Below are 12070 nucleotides of genomic sequence, written 5' to 3' on the forward strand. Positions count from 1 at the left end.
GTTTCGACTGAAAAACAAATATTTTGAGGGAACGAACTAATATTTCGAGGAAATGAAACCTTATTCATCCACAAGTTGAAATGTCGACGTTCTGAACGTCTGACATAAAATGTTAAAACAAAAACATAATTCTATTTCGTTCTCTGAAATAATGAATTTATTTTATTTTATTCATCTTTACGGGCTGAGCAAAAAACAAGAATGTTTCCTATTAATTAGGCTTACGACGTACTACAGTATGCTGATGGAAATAGGCATAGGCCTATTACTATTACTCTCTGTACACAATAATTAGTAAATGTATTTTTGGATTTGGAAATTCCTACGGTAGTGAAAAAAACTGTTTTGTAATCGATATTTTTGGAGTGGGTGTATTACCATGCGAATGCGATCATGTATTGCAGTACTATTATCATCCGTCGTCGGGAATATGGTGTATGATACCGCTCCTAGTAAAGTTATAATAAACAGCTCTTATTTTCAACCTCAACTACGTTTGACTAAATAATGTAAGTACAATCATGGATTCTCAGTCACAATCTATAGTATCAAAGTAGGCCTACATGATAAGCAACAATGCAACACACCCCTATGCTTTTGTATTGTTCATTGCTTTGGGTATGGAGGTAGAATTCCTTGAATATACTATACAATGCTTCGTATGTAAATTTAGTGATATCCGGTAATTATATTATTGTAAAGCACAATGTCCATACATGCTCTTTAAACACGTTTGCATTGTTGTGAAAGATTCATTATATAAACGTCATTAACAGCAATGTTTATTATAAATTCTTCAATTCATAGATAGTAGTCCAGTCAAAAATCACCCTCACCATGGTATAAGAACGTACCCTAATAAAATTTCATCCGTAGGTTCTACGTATATAGGTAATAACATTTCTTGATGTTGCGTCTTGCAAAACTTGGGATTTTACGAGAAAATTAGACTTTTATACCCAATTTATAACCGCCTCATGTATTATTGTGTACAGCGAATGCGACGAAGCGTGACTGAAATTACGAGACGCCGTTAGCGCCCGTTGAAAAATGCATTAACAAAGCTAAAAACCTACAAAACTAATAGTTTATACAATGATTTAAATATAGTTTACAATAAATTGTATAATAAAATACATAACATATAGAGAAAACTCAAATATAAACTAAAATATTTACAGATATGTGTTTAAAAATGTACAAATCAAAATGGCCTTCCATAAAATAAAGTGCGCCCTCACGAGTCATACTTTTATCGGACTTGTATGGAATGGTTTTACAAGGCATTAATATACGAAACCCGATGCGATTTGTTAGTTATTGCCTCTGCAAGAGGCAGAATATTATATTTTCACAAATATATTTCTATTTTTTATCATGGAAAAAAGGATTGTATATATTTAAACACATTACAACCTCCAGTCTACCATCATGATGGATTAAGTGAATTGCGCCGTATTGTATATCTGCTAAAGCGTAATGATCTCCTAGTTAGGGCCTATCTACCTAGTTTTATTCTGGACATTCTTTTTTTCACAGCATTACTTGCGTGGATATCACAATGCATTGTATATTCGCGATTATAGTCAATGTTAATTTGAGTGAGAATCATTTTTATATGACAGTCCATTTCGCGTATACGATTTAAATGAATAAAGTCGTCTGAAATATTTTCTTATTGGTTATCCGCAACAAAGTTAATCCTTGTGATTGTTAGTTTTGTTTAAGTTTCTTTGAATTGATTCATCCATATCGTATGATGTGTGAGACAATTTCGTCTTTTAGAAAATGTAATCCTGCCACCGAATATTCTTTATGTTTGAGACGTCTGACGGATAACTTTGTTATTCTTTTATGTTTAATAACTAATCTTCATCTTCACTTTTTGGGACAATAGCCTACATCTTTTAAGTTTAAAACGTCATTTATAAGCAATTGAATAAGCCAACAAATTAAACTACAGTGTTCTTCCAAGCTTTATAAATATTATTCAAATTCATTAAAATGCGTCGGACTCGGCGGAAAACAATATTTGAAATAAATGCATATAAAAAGTTTTTTGTGGACTTTACTTTCTCGTCCCAAGTTAGAACTTTCAGGTCAGGCCGTGGAGGTGAACCAATCGTTTATGACATGCTTTTGTGTATAAAATGTCCAATAATAATTATCATTGTAGGACTACTCTCCACCAAAAAAACTTTATAATGTATTTATTACGTCACGTCTTAAAAAAAGGAGAATTGGGTAATACAGTATGTTGTCGTTTCTCGCGAATCTTACATCACACTCCCACATCTCACTCTCTTTTATTTAGTGAAATGTGAATGGTGGAAAAACGGGAAAATACGTTAACTTTAGAATACTTTGAATTCTGGAAGACGACTTCGAACTTAAAGAATCGTCATGAATGACGTTTATTGGCTCAAACTTCACACATCGGTACGATGTGGAGGCCAGACGGATTCAGAGAGGATCAAACCGGCAACTCCTCCTCATTGGCAGTGGGGGAAGTGGTTGGTGGTGGCGGGTGAAAAGGGAAAATGAAAAATGTTGATTTAGACGAATCCCGACCAGCCCCTTTGATACGCTCTAAATAATTGTAGGAAAGTGAAAGGCCTACTTGAGGTAGTATCTTCGTATAGGCCTACGCGTAATTGATTATCCTTAAATGATTGGTTCTTACTCTAATTAAGATTATAATCGCGAATGGCAGTTCAAAATATGCAATGCATTGTGATATCCACGCAAGGAATGCTGTGGAAACAAAAATGTCCAAAATAAAACCAGCAGAACTAGTAAATCATTACGCTCCAGCAGATATACAAATATACACTTTATCCATCATGATGGTATACTGGAGGTTGTAATGTGTTTAAATATATACAATCCTTTTTTCCATGATAAAAAATATAAATAAATTTGTGAAAATAAAATATTCTGCCTCTTGCGTAAAAAAAAGGCAATTACTAATAAACCGCATCGGGTTTCGTACATTTATGCCTTGTATAACCATTCATTATACAAGTCCGATAAAAGTATGACTCATGAGGGCGCACTTTATTTTATGGAAGGCCATTTTGATTTGTACATTTTTAAACACATATCTGTAAATATTTTAGTTTATATTTGAGTTTTCTCTATATGTTATGTATTTTATTATACAATTTATTGTAAACTATATTTAAATCATTGTATAAACTATTAGTTTTGTAGGTTTTTAGCTTTGTTAATGCATTTTTCAACGGGCGCTAACGGCGTCTCGTAATTTCAGTCACGCTTCGTCGCATTCGCTGTACACAATAATACGACATGAGGTGGTTATAAATTAGGTATAAAAGTCTAATTTTCTCGTAAAATCCCAAGTTTTGCAAGACGCAACATCAAGAAATGTTATTACCTATATACATAGAACCTACGGGTGAAATTTTATTAGGGTACGTTCTTATACCATGGTGAGGGTGATTTTTGACTGGACTATAGGCCTAAACATTTTATTTTGTATGTTAGTGTGTTGATTAGAGGATGTTGTTATAGCAATAAGGCTCAACTCCACCTCTCAGTGGGCTAGAATAGAATATGAACCTGTGGGCCTATGCGCGTGGAGCAATGTACCCCCGAATGTACCACAAACGATCTCAAGCTATAATAGGCCTACACATGCCGAGAATCTCGGAGATCATTGATCATGATTTTTTATTTTGGGATTTAATCTTATGGCAAAACACAATGGCTATAAAAAAAACTTTACCTTACAATTTGTAGATTTATAACATTTTTAAATATTTTAAATTATAAAGCAGTAATTGATCTTGTCACCCACTACATTGTCCACCCAACCAATTAATACCCCGTCCCTCTTACTACCTCTTGGGTATGTAGACCTACACAATGTTACGAAGTTTCTTAAATTAAGAGATAAAATGATCAAAATTGCTTGTCATACCACCGGCCGATTTTATAGATGACTCATATTAATTCGCGCATCATCGAACAAGGATTACGAAATTTATTATTTATAGGCATAAAAAAACCCGCCGTAAATTCCAACTTACTATTTATTGTTACCCCATGCATTTTCTTTATAGTACATTTCTTCACGTAGGCCTACGGTACGTTATATTGGCCACAGTTCTAACATTGAGTTATTGATAAGTAATATTGAGGTAAGTATGTATTTGTTTCCTTATGCTAATATAGCTATGTAAGAGGTTTTTCAGTAAAACAGGTAGCACAAGTGCCTCATGTCTTGAAGTGTCTGCTGCACCTTCCCGTTTGGTTTGTATACAAGTGTAGGCCTACTCCTTCCTATAAACTTGTTCGTGTCGAACGTCGTAGGCCCACTCATACGCGTTAAGCCTGTTTTCCTGTCGACGTTATTCGACGCTATCGTTAACAAAAATCGGCGATCTTCTACGTAAACATTAACATTTTAACGATTTACAGGAAAAGGTACTTTTTTAACTAACGACGACGATACAAAATGTCGGCGATTTACAGGAAAAGGTGTAATAATCGACGGTAACCGACGCTACAAGTCGCGATCGTTGACAATCGCAAGAGTTGAATCCAGTTCAACTCTAGCGATATCGCAACGCTAAAACGTAAGAACTGACCAATCATCATGGCGATACAGCAAATTGATGGCAAATTCTGCTTACTACATTTATTTTTGTTGCATCGCGGCGCGGTCAAAGCTATGCCTAGCCTTACCAAAGTTACTATAAAATGATGTTCCGGAAAGTAAGTGCGGGAATATTAGGTAGGTCAAGTCTTCAGCGTAGTCCAAAATTCTATTTGGACTAGGATAGGCCTACTGAGAACGAAGAACCATCAGTATAGAGATATTAGTATGCCTTAAGCCTGTTTTCCTGTCGACGTTAGTCGACGCTATCATCGTTAATCGTTAAAAGTTCAACGACGAACGTTTGAAAACGTCGACAGGAAAACAGGCTTAAACGATCGTCTTTATGCCTGTTTTCCTGTCGACGTTAGTAGACGCTATCGTCGTTGATCGTTAAAAGTTCAACGACGATCGTTTGAAACAATCAAGTTGAAATGATAACGATAGCGATTACCTTTTCCTGTAAATCGTTAACATGGTGTAATAATCGACGGTGATCGACGCTACAAGTCGCGATCGTTGACAATCGCAAGAGTTGAATCCAGATCAACTCTAGCGATATCGCAACGCTAAAACGTAAGAACTGACCAATCATCATGGCGATACAGCACATGACGTCACATAATTGATGGCAACTTCTGCTGACTACATTTATTTTTGTTGCATCGCGGCGAGGTCAAAGCTAGGCCTAGCCTTAATACCAAAGTTACTATAAAATGATGTTCCGGAAAGTAGGCGCGGGGATATTAGGTAGGTCAAAGTCTTCAGCCTAGTCCAAAATGCTATTTGGACTAGGATAGGCCTACTGAAAACGAAGAACCATCAGTATAGAGATATTAGTATGCCTAGGCCCACGTGTCCTACACTGTGAGCCTACTGCTAGAGGCAGGGGAGTCCTCTATTCATTTTTGCGCGTTACGACGACGTCGAGAAAGAAGACCGGAGTTAGGCCTAGCTTTGACCGCGCCGCGATGCAACAAAAATAAAATGTAATCAGGAGAATTTGCCCTCAATTATGTGACGTCATGTACTGTATCGCCATGATGATTGGTCAGTTCTTACGTTTTAGCGTTGCGATATCGCTAGAGTTGAACTGGATTCAACTCTTGCGATTGTCAACGATCGCGACTTGCAGCGTCGATTACCGTCGATTATTACACCTTTTCCTGTAAATCGCCGACATTTTGTAGTGTCGTCGTTAGTTAAAAAAGTCCCTTTTCCTGTAAATCGTTAAAATGTCTATGTTTACGTTGAAGATCGCCGATTTTTGTTAACGATAGCGTCGAATAACGTCGACAGGAAAACAGGCTTAACTTGTTCAACGTAGAATCTGTCCCGCTCCCGATTTTTCTTTTCGTACATTATTCTTACGTCACACCTTATGAATAATGAATATTCATGTTTATTTTGTGACGTTTCATGAAGGGTCTCCAACGAACTTATGTACGAAAAAAATATCGCGTCCCGCTCAGCCGCCCGTCCGCTCCGAATGGTCATAAGCAATAACATAGACTCGATGTTTGTTTTCTGCTTATCGTTAACCGTTTCCTCCCGTCTGTATTGGCCTTAACAGTACCTCATTTTTTTGTAGTTATGATGATAATGATAGGAGCATTGATGTTTAGCTTTTTGTGCGTCACATCTGCAAGCAGCCCAATATCACAACACAATGCTACACTCGGATGTCCAATGAAACTGAATGTTTCCTACACTGGAATACTACAGCAGGGAGAAATGTTTATGGTTGATCAAAACAAAGTGAAAATATATTGCTCTGAAGAAGAACGCATTTGCAATCTAACCAAACATGAAGGAAAGATTTATATAACGTTTTTTACTGTGACGAACGACACCGAAGGAACGTACAACCTGATTTGTAGGGATACTACCGGGGTTGTGAATGAACAGTCATTCAAGATTGTTGTTAATAACATTAACAACGGCACATGTACGAATAGTAACGAGCAGAAGCTTTCACAAATACGCCACTTACTAGGCACAACCACACAGCAATCTCTTTTGAGTACAACCATGAATGATTTTACCCCTAGTTTAGATCATCTAGTCAACTCGCAAACAGCAAACAATGTTGGTAAAATAGTTGTTACTGTGTGTGTAGGCCTAATTGTAATTATGTTATTCCTATTAATATTATTTTTAAAACGGGTTATTTACAAAAAGAAAACTGACTCATCTGATGATAAATACCGTTCATCATCGGTAAATGTCTAAATGTATATGTTTCTGCTGAAATATTACTTACATTATTTTTTGATTGTTATACAAGAAATGTCAATGAATGGATATTACTGACTTGACTTATTGGGCCTATTAATATAGGCCTAGGTATTCACCTATTAAAAGCATCATCAAGTAACTATTGCTTCTTTTTCACGAAAGAGAAACTGGTTAGATATTGATGCTTTTGGTCTAGTCAAGTAATATAAACATACGTTTTTGTAATTTTATGAAAAATTAGCGGGATTGGAGAGTAGTTTACTCTTTAATATAATGCAAATTTTCATCTTACGCCAAAAAGTGAGAATTTCTTTTTCGTAACAATGATTTAAAATTCAAGTTATCCATAAAAAATGAGAAAATAATCTAAAAAGGCCAGGCTTGGCTTCGAACTTTCTCTTTGACCTGTATATAGCAACCTACCACACGATTTTTAATACATTTTAATTGTTACACTGTACTAAACTTTCTATAATAAAATTTGTACAATGCTTTTGATATAATAATGTATTGTAAACAAGCACACCATTTGTACTTTGTACTTCCAAGGGCTCCATAAATTTAACTGTTGTGTACTATACGGTATACCAAATAATAATAAAAGTTGATATGATGTCATCTAACGTTTCTACCTAAAGATGTCATATAAGTTTCATCTAAAAACTAACTATACTCATCTCCAATTATGGGATGAGGTCATAATTGGCACCCCCACATATTCTGTAAGATAATATAATTAATAAGGGTCCCTTCTCCTCATTTAGGCAGTTTAACCAATTCATAAGCAAGCAACTACACACAACTTTGTAATGTATTCTGTGTGTAATGAAATGTTGTTATATTAGGCCTGTATGCGACTTTACTGCATCTTTTTTTCACTTGTAATAAAAATTGTACAGTTTAATTTTACATTCTTAGTTTGTTGTATTAAACAGGAGCAAAAGTGTAAAGGCCTGTTTACACAGACAAGCGTTAACGGCAAGCGGAAAACCGCGTAACTTGTCCAACGTCGAATTTGTATCTCGGAAACCGCCCATCCGGTCCAATCCGCGTTGTGTACAAATGGCCATAAGTAATAACATAGGCCTATAAATTAATTTAAATTAACGTTAACGCTCGTCTGTGTAAAGTGGCCTTAAGCCTCGTGACGCAAAATGTGGATTATAAATATGTATAAATTGTGAATTAGTAAGTTCGAAGTCTTTATTATAACTATTTAAAAATAAATTGAATTCCTTAAAAAAGCAATGTGTGAAGCATTGATTATTGGCGAATCATCTTGACCTATAAGTTAATGTTTGAAAAAGGTAAGGGAATTCATATACGGTGTCCTGTTCTATAATTTGCATTTAGTTCCATTGTTTCAATCTAGAAAGATTTAACATCGTGACAATATTCTTCGAATGGACGAATCTAATTAATGGCTTCGCTGCCTTGAGTACCGTTAGTAATTATACTGTATATTCACCGGTGGTATATTCTAAATCCTAACTCTAAACGGAGTGTCCATGAAATTGATTAAACGAGGCGAGTTGTATCATGTAGGAAAAAATAAATATTAATTTTTACTACATGGTTGATTCATAACATTTAATGTGCATGAAAGGGGCAGTTTAAAGAGCAGCAATATATATGCAAATGTTGGGGGATTTACCAGGCTGAGTCTAATGGGAAATTCCCGAAAACATGTGATTTACGTATTTAGAAACATCAAACATTGTAAAGAAGAGTGATAGGCCCAATTGTGTTCTTTTTTTCTTCGAAGACGGACGCACTTTCTTACAATGTGTTATTTTGCAACTTTCAACTGCGTTTAGCGGTACGGTAAGTAGGCCTATAAATAATAGCAATGCCTACTATAATATATTTTTGTTATTTGAGGCTGTATTAGCCCTGGTTACAATATAGTAAGTGTTCTTGTTCGATGAGTGTTGTCGACATATTATAAGCCTAATTAACAACACCTTATAAATGCCTCCTTGGATTAACATATACACTCATTTGCATAATAGTAGTGTTGTATTTTGCAATTATTATTTAAGAGCTGATTTTCATATATTTAATGAAATTGATATTTAAATGGTGGTTTTTCATTTTATAAGCATTTTGTTTCTTGAATTTTTCTATTTTCTTTGTTTAAATCAGTTATTTCTAATTCGTTGTCAAGTTGTCATTTTCAGAGTAATATGGTGGGACCAAACCCACACAACTATTCACCCCCTTACTCTCCCCGATGCCTACTTAACTTGGAACATTCCTCCTGAGGTGGGTCTTCCAAGGAAAGTCAATTTAATTTAATCAGTCATCATCCTTCCTGTCCCCTTAATATAAATATATGTTTTGTAGTTAAGTTAGATAGTTTGGGTATTGATTCTCAAGACTATCAGTCAGAATCACTACATTTTCACATTGTTGTTATAATCTCACTGTTGATTGAATAAGTATTATATTTTGTACATTGAATAATGTTGTGCCATCGTTATTGTCTTGGCCCTCGACACAACTACAGTTACATTGTCATATTAGGTCTATTAATGGTTTCTGATATTGGGCGAGTATATACTCGAACTAAATTGCCCAGAAGGAATTGAAATAATGTATTACACCGGCACCTTTTCAACTCAACAATGAAATTCAATATTTAACAAACAATGTTTTTTGACCAAAACGGGTTTTGACGGTATTAATTCATGCTACTACTTACTATAACACTGATTTGTGACCGTGGCTGCAATATTCATTATAATTTTCTCATAATTTTATTTGACAATGCTTAAGAATCATCTGAGCGTAAGAGATTAGCGAGGAATTTCATTATAGGAAATTCCTAATTCCTAATATAATACATATCAGGATCATGATGATACACCCCTGTCCGCTAAAACAAACAAACAAAGCAATGTATGCTTCCGTGGTTATTACATCATTATCATCATCATCGATATTTTGGGGAGAGTGGGTATTTTCCAAAGATTTATTTAAATTTTATAAAATGTAGGCAGGCTGCAGAGTTCTTTCGTTGTTCAAGCACTATACAAATTTAAGAAGCAACATGTTAGCTACGATTTTATCTATGTTTTACTGACGTTGTAAGTACAATATAATTTATTAAAATACAACGCATTACCTGATGCTGATCGGGCATTGTGGTCGTTGCTGTATAAGTGATTGGCTCTAGGCCTATATTAAAACGTATTTCTGTTACTTCAGTTGGGCAAGCATTCTTGTTATAGTCTTCTATATAGTCACGTATCGTAACTAAGTACTGGGTAACGTGAAGAGCACATCATGAATTACGATTGTATCTAACGGATTGCGAGATAGCTGTTATAGTTCTGTATTAACAAAGTCACAAAATAGAGCGTTCGAACCCCGTAAATGACATGCCATTTGTCTACACACAGTGTTCGACATTAGCCAATTGTCAATTCTTACCGCTCGTTATGTATGAGCTAATTATGTTCAGGTATAGAAGAAATATAGGCTAAATAATGAACAATTTATGTTTATGTTCTGCATCACTATGCGCTGTCATCGACAATGTATGTATACTCGGTACACTTTAGGAAATCTGTGAGAATGATTGTATATTAACAAATATTACGCCATCTTAATGGTTACGGCATGTTATCTTATTAAACGTCATTTTGCGGTTGCGATTATTATTGACTTGGTAATACTTAGAACATGATTACAAAATGGAATGCTCATTAAAGCTTGGTTCCCATTAGAACGTAACGCAAGGACGTAAACGCAACGCAAGCGTTTTAACCAATGACAAGCGAAGTTATAGACAGTTAAGCGTGGTTCCCACTAGTGACGCAACGCAAGGACGTAACGCAACGCAAATGAATTGACCAATCACAAGCGATGGCTTATTCGCTTGTGATTGCTAACTGTCTATAACTTCGCTTGTCATTGGTTAACACACTTGCGTTGCGTTTACGTCCTTGCGTTGCGTTCTAGTGGGAATCAAGCTTTAGCACAAGCGAATAAGCCATCGCTTGTGATTGGTCAATTCACTTGCGTTGCCGTTACGTCCTTGTGTTGCGTCGCTAGTGGGAACCACGCTTAAGCGTGGTTCCCACTAGCGACGCAACGTAACGCAATCTACGCAACGTAAGAAAATGCCATTCTAATAATTGTGTTTGCCCCGCTTTCGTGAAATCAAACCTGCGATGTTTGGCTCTAGGCCTATATAAAAACATTAGCCAATTGTTAATTCTTACCGCTCGTTATGTATGAGCTAATTATGTTCAGGTATAGAAGAAATATAGGCTAAATAATGAACAATTTATGTTTATGTTCTGCATCACTATGCGCTGTCATCGACAATGTATGTATATACTCGGTACACTTTTAGACTAGGCTATGAATGAGGTAGGTGCCACCCGGAGAGGTAGAAATTCTCATATAACTTTTCTAGACCAGTTTTTTCTGGGGAATCCAAATATATTGGGTAAACGGGCTGTAACCTGAGAACTTTCGCGTGAGGGCGCTTTTTTCAAAATGGCTGCCAGTTACAGTAGACTATGATATCTTGGCAACCACTGGTCATAGAGAGTTGATTTTGGTGTCAAATTATTCGGAATGTACATGTTCCTATTTGATGTAATAGAACATTTTGTCAGAAAATGGCCGGAAATACCTCTATTGACCTTTGACCCAATATCTAACAGATATCATATCTCCGTAACTACTGGACACAGAAAGTTGTAATTGGTGTCAAACTCTCCAAAATATAGATGTTTATATTCAAACTATTAGAACATTATCTGTAAAAATGACCGGAAATAACGTTACTGACCTTTGACCCAAAATGAAAGACATTTCTCCTATCTGATCACGTTAATCCTGTCAATTAATTCATTTTGTGCCAATTGGAGGTTGACATTCTCATATTATTTTCTTGACCAGTTTTTCATGTGCAATCCGAGTAATATGAGATAAATAAGCCATAACAAGGCCAAGAATTTAATTCTTTTACTACATACATGCTTCCCTTTAGTGTTTCAGTCTGTATGTCGTGTATTAATCTTCAAGATCGCTCACATCACTGCAATCTGAAAAGTCTTCATATTCATTATGTGTAAACAGTTCCTGGACATCAGTGGGCATCACTGTCTCAATCCATTTAGGCTCCATTTGTTCGTTCCATCCATTGTGTGTACTGTTGTTGACAAAATCATTGACGTCTGCTGATTGCTATTC

General features: G+C 35.6%; 1 long non-coding RNA gene across 1 annotated transcript; it reads left to right on the forward strand.

Annotated features, from left to right (window-relative positions):
* The first annotated feature begins 386 nt into the window (after nucleotides 1-386).
* Nucleotides 387-9168, forward strand: LOC140054256 (uncharacterized). The gene is made up of 3 exons (XR_011846500.1): nucleotides 387-509; nucleotides 4086-4163; nucleotides 6213-9168. It is a non-coding gene; the product is annotated as an uncharacterized lncRNA (long non-coding RNA).
* The last annotated feature ends 2902 nt before the right edge of the window (nucleotides 9169-12070 follow it).

The sequence above is a fragment of the Antedon mediterranea genome, chromosome 1 (assembly GCF_964355755.1).
Source record: "Antedon mediterranea chromosome 1, ecAntMedi1.1, whole genome shotgun sequence".
In the NCBI taxonomy this organism is placed as follows: domain Eukaryota; kingdom Metazoa; phylum Echinodermata; class Crinoidea; order Comatulida; family Antedonidae; genus Antedon; species Antedon mediterranea.